Source organism: Durio zibethinus, chromosome 20 (genome assembly GCF_047325235.1).
Source record: "Durio zibethinus cultivar Kanyao isolate XHJ-2024 chromosome 20, ASM4732523v1, whole genome shotgun sequence".
NCBI classification, from domain to species: Eukaryota; Viridiplantae; Streptophyta; class Magnoliopsida; order Malvales; family Malvaceae; genus Durio; species Durio zibethinus.
This window is the reverse complement of record NC_143181.1, coordinates 24420580-24440963: the sequence shown is the minus strand read 5'-3', so window position 1 is coordinate 24440963 and position 20384 is coordinate 24420580. Positions and strand designations below refer to the sequence as shown.

Genomic DNA, 20384 nt, shown 5'->3' with positions numbered 1-20384 from the left:
ATCGAAGGCGTTTCTGGCCAAAAATATCTTGAATAATCCCTAAAAAAAATTTGAGGGGTTTATTTAAGGCGTCTTTGACAAAAAACGTCTTGAATAATCCAAAAAAAAAATTAAAAGAGATTATTGAAGGTGTGTTTTGTCAAAAACACTTTAAATAATCCTCTTCAATTTTTAATTGAAAAGGATTATTCAAGGCATTTTTAGTTAGAAACGCCTTGAATAACCTCATTCAATTTTTTGTAAGAGATTATTCAAGGTGTTTTATAGCTAAAAATGCCTTGAATAATCCAAACAAAAAATGGTAAGGGATTATTGAATGCGTTTTTGACAGAAAACACCTTGAATAATCTTAAAAAAATGGAAGGGGATTATTTAAGGCGTTTTCTAGCAAAAAACACCTTGAATAATCTTTTAAAAAAATGGAAAGGGATTATTCAAGGCATTTTTGGCCAGAAATACCTTGAATGATCCAAAAAAAAAAAGGGAAGAGATTATTGAAGTCATTTTTGGCTAGAAATGCCTTGAATAACCCCATTCAATTTTTTGTAAGGGATTATTCATGGCATTTTCTAGCCAAAAATGCCTTGAATATTCAAAAAAAAAAAAAATGGAAAGGGATCACACTTTCCCCTACTCATTTCTTTCCATTTCTGCTGATTTTAGGTTACTTCTTGTCGATTTGTTATGTTTCTACCACCTTTCAAGTTCCATTGGTAAGCTCCATTTCAACATTGGCAATTTTCAGTGTTTGGCTATTCTTTTTCTTTTTTTACCAATTTATTTTGTTATTGCAGTTCTAAGTTTGGTTTTGTTTGGTTGGTGAGAAAAATTCAAGGTAGAATAGAAAGTGAAAAAAATATGTTTTTTCTATGAAAAACTTAAAATTGAATGTTGAATTTAGTTACAAACACGAATGAAATTTTAGGTTTAGTTTTCTTTTCAACAGAATATTTTTGAAATTACTAAAAATTGTTACTTGTTAACATAAATTTGTTAATTCATTCAAGATATCCTTAGGAAACCATTTTGAAATAGTCTATTGTGTTTTTTTTTTTTCATCTCATCTTGACATTTGTTTTGTTTGTTTTTTCAGATTATGGTATTTGATGAAATGACTTAATCTTACTTGAAAGGATTTGTTGTGCATGAAAACTATCAACAAAAAAAGATAGAGAACCAAAAAAAGACATCTATAGTCATTCGTGAATACTGTAAGGTAAAGTATTTGCCACATACTTAATCTTTCTTTATTACACTGTAGGTTTCTAGATGTATGAATATTCGATTAAAATTTGAATAAATGGAAGTAGAAAGACAATAGGAGTGTGCTAGAATTGAATAGAAATGTGCTAAAATTGAAGAAGAACATGTTAAATTGGACCAAGAGCATGCGAGATTTCAACAGTTGCATGATTAATTTGACAATATTATGAATTTTCTGCAACAACAATTTTCAGGAACTAATCTAGGTGGTCCACCAACTCAGATATTATATTTAGTAATTATTTATATTTTTAATATAAAAAATAGCTTATTATTAATTGTTAAAACTTGTATTATTTTATTCAGTAGGTTCTTGAGCACACTAATGACTAAGGTGGGAAAAATCTTTCATCAAATGGTAGTGTTCCAAATCTATATAGTCATCAATTCCATACCTTTTAGATTTTTGGTTAATGTACTAAAATAATTTGAATGTTATTACATGTATTAAACTTTGTGTTCCATCCATATTGGAAAAAATTATGTATTTATAATATTCAGTTTATGAATTTAAGTTCATTTTTATTTCTTTTAATATTTTTTATTTAATGATAATAATCAATATTAAAAGAAAATTTTTAAAAAAATAAATTTCTTAATTTAATGGCATTTGTGCCAAAACTGCTACTAAATGCTAAAATGTAGCATTGTTTTTTACTATAAATGCCGTTAAATTTAGTTGTGTTTTTTTTACTATAAACATCGCTAAATTAAGCATTTAACAGTGTTTTTAAGAACAAATGCTCTAAGTTAGCAGCGTTTTTCTAAAAATGTCGCTATTTTCCCTATGCAGGTATTGCCAAGACTCTTAGTGTCGCTTTTTACAAACGTCGCTAATCTTTTAGTGGCATTGATAAATGCCGCTAAACGTAAAAAAAAAAAATGCCACTAAAAACCTAATCCCCTATAGTGGGATTGTGGGGTTATGTTGCTTGAATCTTATTTAGTCATTAATTTGTTAGTGAGGATTATGCATGTTATAAAAACATGAACTTTATCCTTAAAAGTCAAAACAAATTAACTCTTTATGCCATAAATACTTATAGACTAATGGAGGTTTTAGGTTCAAATATAAAAAAAGATTGAGTTTATCGAATGAAAGAGGATGTGATAAATCCTTGTGCTAGTAATCGTGATGATATGAAGTTAAGGGCCATGTTGATGCAATTACAGATTAATAATGACATCAGAGGAAAGTTAAAGGTGTAACAAGAAGCTGACAATGTGATGAATCATTATGCTAGCAAGGGTGAAAACGAAGAGCTAATTAAAAAGGAAATGAAGCTGAGAAAGAAAGAAGTTGAGCTGATAATTAAGTCAAAAGCTAAGTTGGGAGCTAAAATAAAGCTAGAATGAAGTCAGTGGCTGAAATGAAAGTTGTATATGAAAATGTAGACAAAGATAGTGCAATTAATTGTGCTGACTTGGCAGCTAGATATTAGTCAATATATATAGAATCTTTATATTGGCAACTACTATCATTTTGTTATGGTAGTTTTCATTCAATTTATAGTTGTAGCCAAGTTTTTAATAATTTATTAGAGAAATTGTAGAACAAGTCATGCATATATAACACTAGTGGTGTAATGATTAGAATTTTGAATGAGATTTACAACTTTTCTCTTTATTCTCTCAAACCTCTCTTATTCTTCTGGTCTAATCTATCTTCTTCTACCTTTTGGTCATTTCTCATTTTATTTTCTGTCTTCAATCATAGTTGATCTGTGACAAACTAGTATCAAAACATTACGATGCAAACAATCTGGGTAAAAATAAAAACCAAGTGATAGTGGAAGGCACAAAGACTAACACACTTCAAGAGCAGGTTTAAGCATTGCAGAGTTAGATGGTGACTGATTCTACTATCCAAGCATTACAGGATCAGATGAAAAGTCTACATGCCAAAATTGTCGAGAATCAAGAATCCATCAAATAAGTGTTGGATTTGTGCCTTTTTGTGCTTTTTTAAGACCTTTAACAACTTATTATATTGCTCTTTACTTAAGGCTATGGAAATGATAATTGGAAGAGTGGATACTTTGCCTGGAAATGCATATCAAAGGTAGGATGGCAAAGGTTTAAGCTTCAATAACAAGGGTTCCTTAATGGCAGTTTAAGACTTTGAGCAAAGAACCCTAACTTGTAGTCTTTTCTTGGTTCAGAGCAAAGTGTTATGAGTTTGGCTTCTTCAAAACTTCCTTGAACTTTCTTCGATTTATCCATTCTTTTGGATGACTTCTTTGCTTGATTCATGTTAAAAGTCACCTCCTGATCGTGCATTTTCATTGTAAGTTCTCTTTTGTATATCAATTATTGCCTTTCCAATTCTTAATAAAGATTTTCCTAAAATGACTATTACTTTAACTTTCTTTTTATTATCTAAAATTACAAAGTCAATTGGGAACATCAATTTTTCTACTCATAAAAAAAAATCTTCTACTATGCCTTAAGGACATTTAAAGGATCCATCGATCATTTGGATCATTTTCATGGTTGGTTCCAAATTTTTTTTATCGATATTCTTGAAAATAGATAATGGTGATATCAAGAAGATCACAAAAAACTTTTTCAAAATACTGACTACTAATAGTGCAAGGTATGGTGATACTCCCTAGATATTTAAGTTTCAATGATATCCCTTATTGTAAAATGGTGCTACATTCTTGAGTTACTGTTACTATTTCATAGTCCTCCCATCATTTTTTCTTGGACAAAATCCCTTTAAAAAATTTGGTATGCTTGGGCATGTGTTCCATAACCTCAGTAAAGAGAATGGTTACTTGTAGGTTTTTAAAGATTTATGCAAATCTTGCAAATTATCTATCTTCTTTATGCTACTTCAATCTTTATAGGAACAGTTGGATGGACCAATTATGGGGGAACTTTTTTTATAGATAAGTGTTCCTCTTTTTCATTGTTTATTTCACCATCTACAATAATCTATTCTATTGGTTCCTTAAAAGTAACTTTTTGAGTGACTAGTTGCTCTAATAAGGTTTTTCCACTTCTTAAGGTTAAGGCAACTGTTTTTCATGTGTTGGATGACTAAGAAGATTTTCAGTTAATTGGTTGATTTGTAGTTCTAACCTCTTAATGGATTCAGCTTAATCTTCTAAAGTGGCTTTTTAGTTCTCAATCACTAGTGAAACTATTTCTCCAAAGATGGGCAATTCTTTATGATTTGGTTGATGTTGGGCATATTAGACTGTTTTTATTTTAAATTGACATCTTTAAGTAACATGTGCTCTATAACAATTTTCATAAGAAACAAATGGGTTTTGTATAGCATGGATAAAGGCAGTTTGGGATGGGGTTTGTAGGGCATCTATTTTTTTTGTTAGGTTAACTAACTATGAAGCGATAGAAGTAAGAGCATCAAGTTCATACACCAGTAGTTTTCTTATGTACCTTACATTCCATGCCCCATTAGTAATTATTGGTTGCCATCTCTTTAGTCAACTCATGTGCCTTCTCAACGATCTTACTCATAACGACTTTTCCCATTATCGAGTCAAGTGCAGTTCTCATTAATGGTGTTAGTCCATTGTAAAAAATTTGAATTTGCAACCATTGTGGGAGACTAAGGTTTGGACACTTATGTAATAGCTCTTTAAATCTCTTTCACACATCATATAGGTTCTCACCATCAAACTGCATAAATGTAGTGATTTAATAAATTAAGCTTGAGTTCATCATAAGTTTGGCATTGTTGGAGTTAGGTGTTCCCAAGTGGTTTTACATTAGAGGATCAAGAGGTTTAGCTACTAAGTCAAATTCCCTAAAGATTTCCTTTACCGTTACTACATTCACATCTTCATCCCTAAAGATACCATACCCTCTAGTTACAAATTACATTTTTTTTTTAAATCTAAAGGGTAAGGTTATAGTTGTATACGTTGATGAAGGCTTTAGCGGTTAACAAGATAGGTCTACCTAACAATAATGGAGTTTTTTCATCTTCTATATCTAATACAACAATGTTTATAGGGAATGTATATTTACTAACTTTCACAAGTACATTTTCCAACATCCCTTATGGTAGCTTGGTAGACTGGTTAATAAATTTTTTGTTAAATTTCATAGGCTTTAACTCACTACATTCTAGCACATAAAAACATTTAAAGGCATTAAGTTTATGCTAGATCCAAGATCACAAAGAGCTTCATCAAATTTTAAATGTCTTTTTAGATCTTTTTGCTTTTTGGGCAGGAGTTGTTTAAGTTCAGGGTTAAAATCTTCCACAAATGTGGCCTTATTTAATTCCTTAAAAGACCTCCTTTTGAATAGGCCTTGGGGTAGGTGGTGCTACATTAAAACATTATCTATACATTATTGTGATCATCTTTGGCCTTATTTAAACTTCCTCTTGTATCTCTTTCTCTTGATTTACCTCCCCTTGAATTGTTTATTCTTGAACTGCCTCATCAGGCTCAAGTTAAATGCTTTCTAAGAGTGCTCTTCCCCCTTGTAATAGCCTTTGACCTTCTTCAGCAGATCCATTAATGTATTCTTTAAGATCCTCCTTATAGTCCATCTCAACATTTTTTTCCTTAGGGTTTTCCTCATAAGGTTCAATGTTCTGAAAGACCTCTAATGCCATGAGGTCAAGACCTTTCAAATTCTCTCTTTCATATCTCAATAGTTCCACATCTTTCAAGATTTTCTCTCTCCTAATGAAATCTACTTCAGGCTATATCACAAAACTAGAGAGATTTACCACTATTGGTTTATCCATGATATCACCCTTCTCATCAAATTTATCTATCCCATCATCTCTAAATGAATAGATAGCATTGCAAGCTTCCTTACCTTGTCATTTAGTGTTGGATTCGATATTACTAGGCAAGGTACCTACAGGGTGATTGGCTATTGCTTAGGCTAGTTGACCTATCTAGTTTTCAAGATTCTTGATTGATGTAGCTTGGCTTTGGATATTGGCATTGTTGGCTTGTATCAACTAGGTCAACATATCCTCAAAACTTGTTTTCTTTTCTTGGGGTGGATTGTAAGTTGGTGGATTGGGGTGGAAGTTATTGTTTTGGGTGTCAGTGGATTAGTGGTTGGGCTGATTCCAAAAAGAGTTGGGGTGATTTTGCTACCCTAGATTGTAACTGTTGCTATATGGATTATAGTTGGGCTTAGATTATTAGATAAATAAGATAGGTTCTATCCTAAATTAACATATTTTGTTTGAATAGGTTCCTTGATAGATATCACATGAAACAAAGGAACTTTGGATTACATTCACATGGTTGGATTGGGAGTGGGCTCCTAAGGCTTCTACTTTTATGGTTAGGGTGGCTAATTGGGAGTTTATGAAGGTGATTGCATCAATTTCAAACAAACTAGTAGATTTCTTACTTACCTTTCTCTCAATGCCCTAGTTATAGTTGTTAGCAGCCATTTATTTAATCAGCTTATTGGCTTTTTCAGTAGTCTTGCTCATGATTGCCCCTCCAACAACTGAGTCCAATGTGGTTTTCACATATGTCTTGAGACCATTGTAAAAAGTTTGAATTTGCAGCCATTGGGGTAGATCGTGGTGGGGGCACTTCCTTAGCAACTCTTTAAATCTTTCCCATGCATTATATAAGTTTTTACCATTTACTTGCATGAATGTTGCGATCTCATTTCTCAACTTAGCTATTTTGTCATTAATTTCTATACCAAGTTGTCCCATGTTATGATTGAGCCAGATGGTACTGATGTCAACCAATTTTTGGCCTTTTCCCTAAGAGAAAAAGGAAAAAGTTTTAGTCAAATAGCATCATAAGAAACACAATTACAATGAAAAGTATCACATAATTCAATAAAATTAGAAAGATGGAGGTTAGGATCATTGCTAGGTAGTTTTCCAAAAAATGCAAAAGCTTGGACCATTTGGGTTATTAAAGGCTTGATCTTAAAATTATTTGCTTGAATGGTTAGCCTTCAAATTGATGGTTATAAACCATCAAAATTAGGGACTGCATAATCCTTCAAAGTTCTTTAAGCTTCATTGTTTGCACATTGTGAGCCATCTTTATTTGATTATAGCAAAAAAATCTATCCATAAAAGAGAACAATGGATATCGAGCCCTATTGTCCACCAATGTATCAATATGAGGCAAAGAAAAATTATCCTTTAGGCTAGCCTTATTCAAATCATGATAATCCACACATATTCATACCTTGCCATCTTTCTTAGGGACAGGTACTATATTGGCCACCCATTTAGGATACTTGGCCAACTAAAGAAAGCCAGCATCAAATTGCTTTTTTACCTCTTCTTTAACTTTCAACAACATCTCTAGTCTCATTCTACTTAACTTCTGTTGTATCAGCTTACATTCAAGCTTTAGGGGTAGCCTATGTTCCACTATTTTAGTATTAAGCCCAGGCATATCTTGATAGGACTAAGTAAACATATCTACAAATTCTCAAAGCAAATCCTCTAACAATTGCCTATCAACTACCAGAGCAAGGTATCGACCTTGATTTCTTTTTTGTTTTCGGTACCACCTAAATTGACCACCTCAATAACTTCTTGATAAGGCTCAATGGATTTATTTTCCTGCTCAATTAACCTTATCAAATCTAGAGGCAAGGTGTATTTTTCAGAGTCCTCTTCAATGTCAAGCTCATCAATATTAATTGAGTTTTTAAAATTAAATCCTTGATTATTGTCATGATTATCTTCATATTCATTTAGGAACTTGAAATTAAATGAAATAGGAAATATTGGCAAAATGCTTTAATGGGAAAATGGATTGAATAAAAAAAGTTGATAAAATGTATGCTCCTATCTTTTATTAAAATGATGAAAAATAAAAGGCCTAAATATAAGAGATTTTGGGCATAAACAATTAGGAGTTGTAGTTATATTGAGAGAAAATTAAAAATAGCAAGCATCTAAATGACACTCTAATTTTTTAGCTTATAGTTTGGTGGGTATGGGTAAACCAATATTTCCTCTTTTTAGTTGTCCTCACCTACCACATAGATGGACAATTTAGCGAGAGCTTCTTCCCATGTTGGTTCTTTTCCAATATTCTCTTTAGCTTTCGGGTACATATATCCTCTAAAAATAAATGTTTCATACAAATAGGGAATAATCATCGGCCTATTTCCTACCCTTTTGTTGTTTCACATTTTTTCCATCTCATAACCTGACCCAGTCTTCTATTGTTGTCTTCAATCTTTAATGGTTCTTTTATCCCCTATAAATTTTTACCCAAACTGAATCCAATGTTCTAACCCTTATTGATCATCTAGTTGATCATAATTTTGCTGAACTGAAATCTTTTGCCTACGACATTGACAAGTTTAAATGATCGATAAGAACATTTGAATAATTCTTCTGTAGCTTCTGCATTTGGGGCATTCATAGGCTAAGTTACCAATAAATCTACCTTCCCAACCACCATCACCAATTGACCTTTCACATGGAATTTGATTTTTTGATGTAAAGAGAAAGAAACAGCACCTGCAATGTAAATCCAAGGTCTTTCCAATAAGCAACTATAAGATGGAGAGATATCTATGACCTGGAACTTTATGTTGAAAATACATGGCCCAATTTGCATGGGTAACTCAATGTCTCCTAATACTTCATGTCTGGTCCTATCAAATACTCGAACCACCATATGATTACTTTGGATATGGGACATATCCAAGGGCAATCTGGCTAAAGTAGACATAGGCATGACATTAGTAGCCGATCCATTATCAATAAGGATTTTGGCTATTATGTGGCTTTTGCATTTAGTAGTGATATGCAAAGCCTTAGTACTTCCTCTACCCTTAGGTGAAATCTCATCACCACTGAAGGATATGTAATGTGATACCACTAAATTACTTGCCAAATAGTTCATATATTCCATAGACACGTTGTGTGCCACATAAGCCTAATTCAACACCTTCAACAAGGTATTACGATATGGTTCTGAGTTTAGTAAAAGTGAAAATAGAGAGATTTTGGCTAGCATTTTGTTTAATTGCTCCACTATAGAGTATTCACTATGTTTCACCATATTCAAAAACTTGCACACTTTTTTTCTAGCATAGATTTTAGGATGTATTTTTCTGGGATTAATTTAGGTTCAATCTATTTCTTTATCCCCTTATCTTTATTTGCTTTCTCTAAGGTCTTTGGGGTATAACATCTTTCACTTCTAGTTAAGCCACTTACGTCGATTATATTGGCAATCTCATATTTGGGCATAGTTTCTTCTTGCCCTTGAACTGTTATTTCACAACCATACTTCTATGGTATAGTTTTTTCATCTTTGTAGGGGAATGGGCTCGAGACTTTAAAGATCTCCTATTTGGGAACAAACTTATTCTCAACTAATTTTGACTTCTCATCATAATGGGTAGTGATAGGCTTTGGCACCCATTTATTTGTCATGGCTACTTCAACATTTTTTGAGGCTTTTACCTCTTCATATAACTCTATCTAGTAGGAATCCATTAACTTTTGCACTCATCATGGAATTGCTTGCATGTGTCAATAAAGTGCCTCGAAACTCCGCTATGATACTTGCATATTTGATTTAAAATAGACTTCCCATGATAGGTACATGAAACTACTGGTTGTATCATCCTAGCCCTCTATAAAGCTTTATACAACTAATCAAATGACATTTTGATCTCCTTCACTCTTTTTTATTTACCTTTTGTCCTTATTTAAGGCATTGACTATATGATTAGGTAGGGGATTCCTGCTGACATTAGGTGTTGTGTTTCCACTAGTGTCAAAACTTATCAATCCTTCTTTAATTAGACTTTGCACCTTATATTTCAAAGAAGTGCAATTCTTAGTAGAATGGTCAGGTACCCTATAATTGTAGTCACAATAGCTAATGGAATCATACTATTTAGGATAAGGAGGTTTAAGATGTTTAGCAGGGATGAGGGCAATCAAGTGGTTCTTATAGAGCTCTTAGTGCAGTTCAATGTAGCTTATTAAGATAGGATCAAATGTAAGTCTATCCCAAGTTTGAGATTCTTGCACGTCACTTATTAGGTTGGTTAAGTGAGTAGAGGGCCTTGTTGTGGTTGGGTAAGAAGGTCGTGTAGTTGGTTGGTAGGGTGAAGCAGAAGCATGACTTACATTTGGATGGTATATAGGATAGACCGATTGAGGGTAGTGTTTGAATTGCTGCCATTCAAAACTCATAGCTTGAGTCTCACTTTCCTTCTTTTTGGGCACCTTTTTAGCAATAGAGGACTCTTTTCTCTCAAGTTTGCCATTTTTAATGGCATTTTCGATGATCTCTCTTGAAATTACCATATCAGCAAAATTCTTGGTAGCGTTTCCTATCACTTTTTCATAGTACGATAACTTTAGAGTGCACACAAATAACACTATTGTTTCCTTATCTATTAATGAAGGCTACACTTGAGAGGTGACATCCTACCATCTTTGGGCATTCTCTTTAAAGGATTTAGATGTTTTTTTCTCCATTTATTGTAATGAAAGGCAGTCAGGAGCCATATCTATGATGTAGCGATATTGATTGATAAAAGATCGAGCTAAATCATTTCATGATCTTGTGAGTTTTGTCCAATTGAATGTACCACCTTATAGTAGACTTGGTTAAACTGTACTAAAAAATATGCATGAGCAGCTTCTCATTACTAGCATGTGCTACCTTCTTACGATAGTAAATTGTGACGTGTGTAATGGGACACTTAGTACCATCATACTTCTCATACTTTAGCACTTTGAATTTTGGGGTATCATCATGTTTGGTACTAAACAAAGCCCCACAACATCTATGGATCCATAGAAATCAATGCCTTCTACAGCCCGCAAACTTTCCTTAATCATGCTCATGATTTGATTAGTCTTAGAGTTTTTTGAGGACGCAGTTGTTTGCAACTTCATTTTTTCTTTTGTCTTATCCAGATTAAGAATTTGGATGGGCTCAACTGCCTTTGCTGCAAAGATAGGATTAGTATAACTTTGAACATTCCTTTGACTGGGTGCATAAGGCATTCTCGAGTAACTATAATTTAGGAACATGGTCTATTGTGGTTGAAAGCTTAAAGCGGTTTGGGTTTGATGTAGATCAAAATCTAAAGGATACAATGACTTAGTAACTTCATGTGAGATATCTTCTTTTATTAATTTCCCTTTGTTTATCTTTTCCCCTCAATTAGCTCTTGAGCCTTTTCCAACTTTCGAAACAGTTTGCATTATCTTGCTCCATTTTCTTGGCTTTAGCCTGGGTGTTGTACTAATGTTGAGTTATTCTTGCACCTTAGTACCACAATTCAAAATCAGTGATCATGATATGATAATGAATGCATGTGATGCAATGCATGAAAAACAAAATAAGAAGAAAAATATTTGCCCTTTTAAATATTTCAACAAAAGTGAACTTTCATTTATTCCATAAGAGTCTATTTTACATCAAGTCTAATATTTTCCCTTTGTAAAAGTGCCCAACTTTCTTGTACTAGTCCTTACTTTCCTTAATGAAGTTCAGTAGTTGCTATTTGTATTCCCCTACTAGCATGACCAAAGCTCTTAATGTCTCAACCTCTTTCGCCATTTCTTCCACTCTAATCACTGCCTTACCTATCTTTCTTGTAAAATGCTCTATGTATCTTTGTCTTCCCAACCTTTCTTTTTTGTCAAATCACACCTAATAGAAAACTCTTATGCTTTTTTGTAAGTGCCATGATGTGATTTCTCTACTTATTCAACTTTTACTTTAATGTTTGGGTGATCTGAGCATTTCATTTTCATGCTGGATTTCAACATAATCATCCTCCACTTTGGGGCATTCTGTTTTTAGCTTTTCATTCTCACAAGTCAAATCTATATTGTTTATTTTTTGGCCTGCATCTATATGTACAACCTCTTATGTTCTTATCGTATCTCCATCAGCTTCTTAAGGGCATCATCATGTTCTCTAATAACCTTTTGAGTCTTGTTGTATTCTATAAAAATTTGGTGGACTTGAATCTTTAACCTTTTGGCTTTGTCTTTCCACTATTCATTTTCTTCCTGAAGCCTTAGAATTTATTGTTTCAATTTCTTTTTCTCCACTTCATGTATTTTCCTTGTAAGTTTTGACTCTAATTGCACTTTACTCATCTCCTGGTTCACTGACTGGCAATGGTCCTTGAGTATAGGTGTAACCTCTTGGCTCATCATAGCTCTCCAAATCAAATAATCTTGAGTGACTCTATTAGTAAATAGTCCAAGGCTCACCTTCTTGGGCTTCTTCTAGGCCTTGATTATGCCATCAATTCTCTAAAAAGTTCTAGGCTCCCCATATAAATAGTTAAATTGGCTAAGCTTGTCTGTCATGGGAATAAACTATTTGGCTCCATGTTGTCTCCTTACCATCAATGGTGCATAATATGTTGACTCTTATAGCCTAATAGTAGAACTTTTATCTCATCTCCACATTGATACAACATAGGTTTTTAGTTCATCCATGGAGCTAACCATTTCACTTGACAAGCTATGAGCTTCTATAGCAGGCACTCTCATTTTTTCAGGTCTTTACTTCTGGCCATTCATTCTTATAGAATTCCCTAACTAGATTTTGATAGCAAAAATAGAGTTTGGAGAAAGCACTCTTCCTATATTTGAAATGGCTTTTCATCCATAGATATAGTAATGGTGTGCATCTTAGAAATTGTACTTTGTTATTCTGCCTACAAAAGTTTAGAGATCTAATGGTTTATGCCAGTATAGATAGTGAAGGATTGCACCTTTTTTCAATCTATTCAAATAAATCCACCATTTCTATCTTAATGTGTCTTAGGACCTTGGGGAAGATAACCATCCCATTTATGGTTAAAGCAAACACCTTCATTCCTTGATCATCATTTGGATATTTGATAGTGAAATCTTGAGAAATCCTTATGGAATACCTTTATGCTCTCCTTTTCTTGAATATCTATGAGCTCTTTTGCTACCCCTAAAATATGAACCAGCTTTTTGCGATTCTCTGATTTATGCTTTTTCACATACACTCTGTTTGGATACTGAAGATGCATACCCACCAAAGTCGAATACTCTTCTATTGTTGGTACCAAAACAACCTCATTAAAGATGAAACAATGATAGGAAGGATCCCAAAACTATACTATTGCCTTAATGAGTGAGTTTTCAACCTTTACTGATAAAATGTGTGCAATATGCCCAAACTTTTGACAATAAACTCGTTGCCTTGAAGGAACCATACTATTCCATATATCTAACAAGCTTTTCACATCATTTTGTTTGAGGAGGAAATGAACTTCCTTTGGTAATGTAGAGACATAATCGAGCAATAAATAATCCCTTTCTTCTTGGTGCCTCTTTTTTGACTCTATCTTTATATCTACGGCGAGTCACATTTGAAGAGTATAGATGAGGCATAAACTTGATACTCTGTGAGTTCCATGAAAGCTTTTGTTGAAAATACTTTTAGGGTAGGAACAATATGCAATCTATATGTATGTTTATGAATATGCACAAGAAAAGAAATAAAAGAATACAAGAAAATCGATTAGTCATCTTAATAGAAAATACAGAACAAACACTACAAAGCAAGTAAAATAATAACATGACCCTAAATTTTGGATTAACTATAAAGGGTGGAAGAACATGGCTCTACCTATGGTTAGGCTCTTAAAGTTGACTACATATGGTTTGAACCATTTTTTAAAAGGTTTCCAAATTATTCCTTACATCATTGTCCATCACAGACTAGTAAGGCACCTTGATCCTCGCCCATCATAGGCTACAAACGAAAAGGGTTTAATTTGAGTAGGAGTATTTTACAAGTGCAAACGGACACATGAAATCTCATGAAGGCATTTGTACTTCATTCTCTCATAAGGGATAAAGCTCAGGTGGAGAGCTTATGTTATGCATATGCAAATGAAAGACAGATATATATAAATGACTAACTAAACAAAATATAAGCAATGAAAAGAAAGAAATAGGAAAAAAAGAAAAAAAATCTTAAATTTATTAAGCAAGGCTTGGATAGTAAGAAATCATTTACTAGCTTGACTCTTGATATCCCTAGTGGAGTCACCAAATTATCATAACGTATAGATTTATGGACCTATTGCTAGACATAGTTTTTAGCAGTTGCCACCAATCTTTTTTGTTTAGATGTGATTGGCCACCTGATTGAATTTGTCCCATTTAAAGAAAAGTCTCAAGATCGACTTAGGCATCTTTAAATAGTAGATTCTGATCCATGAAACCAAATTTTAGGTTCGGGAGTTTGGTTACATGTAAGGAATGTTATAGCACCCCCACAACACTCATCTAAATGATGGTATTAGTTTAATTTCAAATTATCCAAGCCTTAAAAATGTTTATAATTTACCAAAATATTTAATATTGAAAACTAATATTAAAATTACTTCAATAATTTGGTAGCAATCTACAATAATTTTCTCACTTTAAAAGTATTCATAAAGACTAATGTCCCACCCTAAAGAGGCTTTGTCATCAGATTTATTAAGGTATTTTATTTAGGAGAATTAGTAAAGTCCTCTAATAGTTTTGTAGGATTTACTTTGATGCAAATCTCTCAATAGTTTGGTAAGATTTTACTACAAAATATTTATAAAATTTATTTTTTGAGAAAATTTATTAAATCTCCCAATAGTTTGGTAAGATTTAAGCTAACATACAATCCTCCACCAGTTTGGTAGGATAAATACAAAATCTTTATTAAAATATTTTTCATTTATAAATTGATATGTGAAATTCTCCAATAGTTTGGTAGATTCCATAAAGTTTAAATTCATGAGAAATCATCTAATCGTTTGGTAAGATTCATGAATTTATTTGAAAAGAGTTTTTTTATTTGTTTTTCCAAAAATAAAATAACAAAATATTTAATAATAAATTACTTAATAAGATAAATAATAATAATATTAGTAAAGTAAAATAAAATAAAAAACTAAAAATATAAAATAAAAAATAAACAAAAATTGAAAAAGGAAAACTTACGATCGGGTTGGGTTGAAGCGAGGGTCAGCACGCAGGTCAATAGGTCACGCACAAATTTGGGCTCTTAAAAATGATGTCATTTTGGAACCTCATAGCCAAGTTCTCTAATTTTTCTCAGAAGCCTCCTGGTCCTCTTTTTCTCTAGTCAAAATTTGCTACTTTTGTTTTTAAAAGAAACCTAAGAATATTCAGCGAGAAACCAAAAAATTTGTTGGTTTATGGAAAAATCACCAGAATCCCATTGAAAAATTCAAAGCCCATTGGGAAACCCACTGAAAAATTCAAATATTCAAACATCAAAACCTAAATTTTCCAAAAATTTCCAAAACAATTCCAGATTTTTCTAGAAATTTAGACTTCAATCCAAGAATCCAAAACCTCAATCCCAAGATTCCTGACCAAAAACCAAGAATCCAACCACCTATCAATCCCCAGTGCCTTGAATCCAGAAACTTCAAAACTAAAATTGCAGAAACCCTTCAACCTAGAAACTCTCCTCAGAATTTCAACACAAAGTCTTTGCTCCAAAAAGCCACCATGTGTTGCTCTATCATATTGTGTCTAATTTATAGGCCATTCTCAGTAGAAATTTAAGGATTAGACAAAACTAATCCAAGCTTGAATCTTAGGATTGGATTCTGTCCAAGCATGATTTTAGGCTAGGTCTTTGCTAATTTGTCTAGATTGAACTAAAAAGACCTTTGATTTAATTTTGAATTAAGATCTTTTGACCATGTCGATTGGATTCCTCTGAATTAGCCGATTCCATATTTCAATTTCCTTATTCAATCGCAAATTAGGAAGAAAAAGAAAAAAATAAAAATAAAAAATAATAATAATAATGATGATGATGATGATGATGATGATAATGATAATAATAATAATAATAATAATAATAATAACAATAATAATAATAATAATAATAATAATAATAACAATATACCATACTATACCATACTAGTAATAATAACAATAATAATAACAAATAATACTAATACTAATAACAAAAATAATACCAGTAATAGTAATAATAAAAATTGACCCCAATTGACCTCAGACATAGATGAGTATCTACAAATGGTAACCTTGTGATTGTCTTCAAGTAGATTCTTATGAATGCACACAAATGGACTTATCCCTTTGATGTCGGCTATAGAAACCCCAATTGCCTTCTTGTGTTCTTTCAGCACTTTCAACAATTTTCCCTCTTGGACATTATCTAAAGCATCTGAAACTATAATAGGTAGGGTAGAAGAATCCCCCAAAAAATGCATACCTAAAATATGAAGGCAGTGGTTTGAGTTCTAAAGTGGGTGGCTCATCAATGAATGGCATAAGACAATTGGATGGTTTTAATTCCTCCAAAACACCATAATGACTCTTTCCCTCCCTAAGAACAACTTCTCTTTGCATCCTAACACCAACTACATCATAACATGATTCAACTAGTCATACTTCCTCTTAACTATTATTTTCTTCCCCAATTACATCTTACACTAGCTCATTCAACTTATTTTAAGCAATCATTAACATCAATAGGGTATTTGATTGCCTTAAACATATTAAAATTTACCTCTTAATCGTAAACCCTCATGGTAAGTTCTTTTTCTCAAACATCAATAAGTGCCATACTAGTAGCTAGAAACCATCTACCCAAGATGATTAGAACCTCATTATCCTCCAACATATCCAACACCACAAAATAAGCTGAGAGAGTAAGCTTATCTATCTTTACAAGAACATGCTTAATGATTCTTTTTAATAGTTTGAGGGACCGATCAGTAAGTTAAAGAGTGATTAAAGTAGGTTTTGACTCTTCAAGTCTAAGTTTCCTAAAAGTAGACAAAGGCATTAAGTTACTACTAGCACCAAGATTACACAAAGCTTTATCAAAATAAAGATTTCCAATTATGCAAAGAATAGTAAAATTCCTTGGATCTTTAAGTTTAAAAGGTAAACTTCTTTATAGAATGGTACTATACTCCTCAGTAAATGCAATGCTATCACAATCCTTCACCCTTCTTTTCTTTGAGATAATGTACTTCATAAACTTTGTATAGGTTAGCATTTATTTTTGAAGGATTTTTTTCACCTATAACTTTCACCAATGGCATTTTTTCTACCTTGTGGGTTTAACAGATTCATCATCATCAAGGACTTTTCACTCTTAAGGGTTATAGACTTGTAATGCTTTTTCCTATCCTTCCTAGAGTTTAACTCAGTGGTACTAGGTAATGTTTTTAGGGGATGGCTATTAAGGGCATTGGCTAATTGACCCACTTGAGCTTTAAGATTTCTTTATGGAAGCTACTTGGTTTTGTAGGATTTGGTTAAACATTTCTTTGATGCAGGGTTTCTTTTTTTAGAGTAAGGGAGGTGGACGGTATTGTTGTGGATGTGGTTAATGGAAACTAGTGGGTGAATGGGTCTAGAATGATAAGTGGATGTTTACCTCTGGTTATTTCCCCATGAAAAGTTTGGATAGTAATTCTAACTTGGTTATAAGTGTTTAAGTATGGATTAAATTATTACTTGGTTTGAGCAACAAATTGAACAAATTTGGATCTAATAGGACACTTGTCTTAAGAATGGTTCCGCCGACAAATATACATAATGCAAAGGGACTTTATATGGCTTGAACATGGTTGGGTGTAAGGGTAGTTCGTAAGGAATCAAATTCTTTTAGCTAAAGTAACAACTTGGGAAGTAAAGGCGGTTAAGGCATCGGGCTCATATACCCTAGCTATTTTCTTAGGCACTAACCTTTCATTTGACCAGTCATAGTTGTTCATGGCCATTTCCTCAATCAAATCATTAGCTTTATAAATTGATTTGCTCATTAAAGCTCCACTAGTAGTAGCATCAATTATAGTTCTAGCTTACCCCACCAACCCATTGTAGAATATTTAGACTTGGAACCACTTTGGCAGACTGTGGTGTAGGCATCTCCTTAATAGCTCATTGTGTCTCTTCTATACATCAGGCAAAGATTCGACCTTAAATTATTGGAATGTAGTAATGTCATTCCTTAGCAATTTTAGCCGAAAAAAACCCTTACCAAGAACTTTAGGACTAGAATGTCCCATGTAGTGATGGATCAAGGAGGAAAAGAAGTCAACCAACTCTTTTCTTTGTCTTTGAGAGAAAAAGGAAACAATCTTAGTCTAATGGCATCATCAGTAACACCATTATGCTTAAAAACTGTCACAAATTCCTAAAAAATTTGGAAAATGTAAATTGAGGTCATCACTAGTAACCCACTAAATTGAATTGAATTTTAAATCATGTTTATAATAGATGGCTTCAATTCAAAATTATTGGCTTGAATGGCTGGCCTCTTAATGCTAGCTTTGAAGCCATCTAATTGTGGGACATCATAGACCTTAAATGTTCTTTCATTTTCTTGTTGTTTGGCCATGTATGGATTAAGAGTTGCTTGTTTTTTACCCATTTTTTTTTATCTTTTTAAGAGTTTTCTCAATCTTTTTACCTAAGTGCACTAAACTAAAACTCTTAGCTATTTGCATATAAAACAACAAGTATAGAATAGATTAAAGGAATAAAATAAACTCTAAACTACAAAAAAGACGATTAGTATCGTTATTGAAACAATTGCACCAATCTTCGACAATGACACTAAAAACTTGATTGAGAATCTGCAAGCACATAGATTGTACAAGTAGTAAGTTATGATTGTTCCCATGGACTTTGAAAAAGAGTAAATCAAATAATAAATTGTCTCACCTTTCTTATATTTGAAGAAATTAGAATGAGGATGCAATTAATTAATAAAATATTAAAACAAAACTTAACTAATATAATTAAACTTATAAACATGCAATAACGATGAATTAAGATGAATTTAAACTTAAATTAATGCAAAAAACTTAAATTAAGCTAAAACCGAAATTACCGGCAAGTTAAAATTAAAAACTAAGCATGTAAAATCAATTTAAATATGTATCAACTCTAAACAGAAGCCTAAATATGCAAACTATATGGTTTAACTAAATCAAGAACTAAAACTTATGAATTAACTAATGCAATAACCTAAATAAACAATTAAACATCCAAATAAAACAAATTAACAAGAAATAATCAAATAAGATGAATTACACTAACTGAACTAATTAAACTTAGAATCATGAAATTTAAATACAGTGCATATGCAACAACATAAACAAAAGCAATAAACTGAATATGTAATTAATCAAAAGCAAATTAAACTTACTTAATTCCTAAAACTTGCAATTACTATGCATTAAAATTAACTAAGCTAAATTAACTTTAGAACTTTAAAAACAGAAACTGATTAAACTAGTTAACATGAAAGAATTTCTAAATTTAAACTTGCTAGCTTAATTAAATGAAATTGATTACTAATAAACCTAACAACATGTAACTTAAACAAATTAAACTTAATTAATCCTAATTAATCCCTAAAACATGCCAATTAAACAAATCAAACTTTAACTGAATTAAATTAAACCTAAGAACATGCAATTGAATCAATTAATCTAAGTAAGCAACTTAACTTAAAATCAAATTAGATTAATAAAAAGAACTTGCAAACTAAATTAAGCTTTATGAATTAAAACATGCGAACATCAAATTAAAGAGAAACAGTAAATAAATTGCATAAACTAAACTTATTTGAATTGAAAAAGCTAGAATAGAAGCTTAAACTTGAAAATAGAAACCTAAATTACTATACAAACTAAAAAGAAACTTGAACAATCTTAAATTGTAGAAAAGAAAAGCTTAAAAACAATAAAAGAATAAATAGAAAACAAGAAGAAAACTAACAAACTAAAGAGATTGGTCTATCATTTCCTTAAGCCTAAGCTAGCTATTTATAGAATCAAGATTACAAGAACACCTAAATAGATAAGTAAAAGTGGTGGTTGGCTTTGATCATATCCCTTTGTGGTATGTGCAAGCTTGAATTCTTGAATGAAAAAGTCTTCTTGATTTGAATCTTTCTTGTGTTAACCTCTCTTGGTATGTACACTTATTCTTGGGATAATTAGGTGCTGACTTGGATAATCTTATTGACTTAGCACTTACAAGACAAAGAGTGTTATGTAGCTAGCTTTCTTTAGTTGAAAATAGTCTTATGCTCTTTTAAACTCTTTGAAGCAGCTTTAAAGTCCCAACT

General features: G+C 32.1%; 2 non-coding genes across 2 annotated transcripts; both read left to right on the top strand.

The window, feature by feature from the left end:
• Nucleotides 1–4840: 4840 nt before the first annotated feature.
• LOC149513201 (small nucleolar RNA R71) lies at nucleotides 4841–4948 on the top strand. The gene has a single exon (XR_016330873.1). It is a non-coding gene; the product is annotated as a small nucleolar RNA R71 (small nucleolar RNA).
• Nucleotides 4949–6797: 1849 nt separating this feature from the next.
• LOC149513200 (small nucleolar RNA R71) lies at nucleotides 6798–6904 on the top strand. Its single transcript, XR_016330997.1, has one exon. It is a non-coding gene; the product is annotated as a small nucleolar RNA R71 (small nucleolar RNA).
• The last annotated feature ends 13480 nt before the right edge of the window (nucleotides 6905–20384 follow it).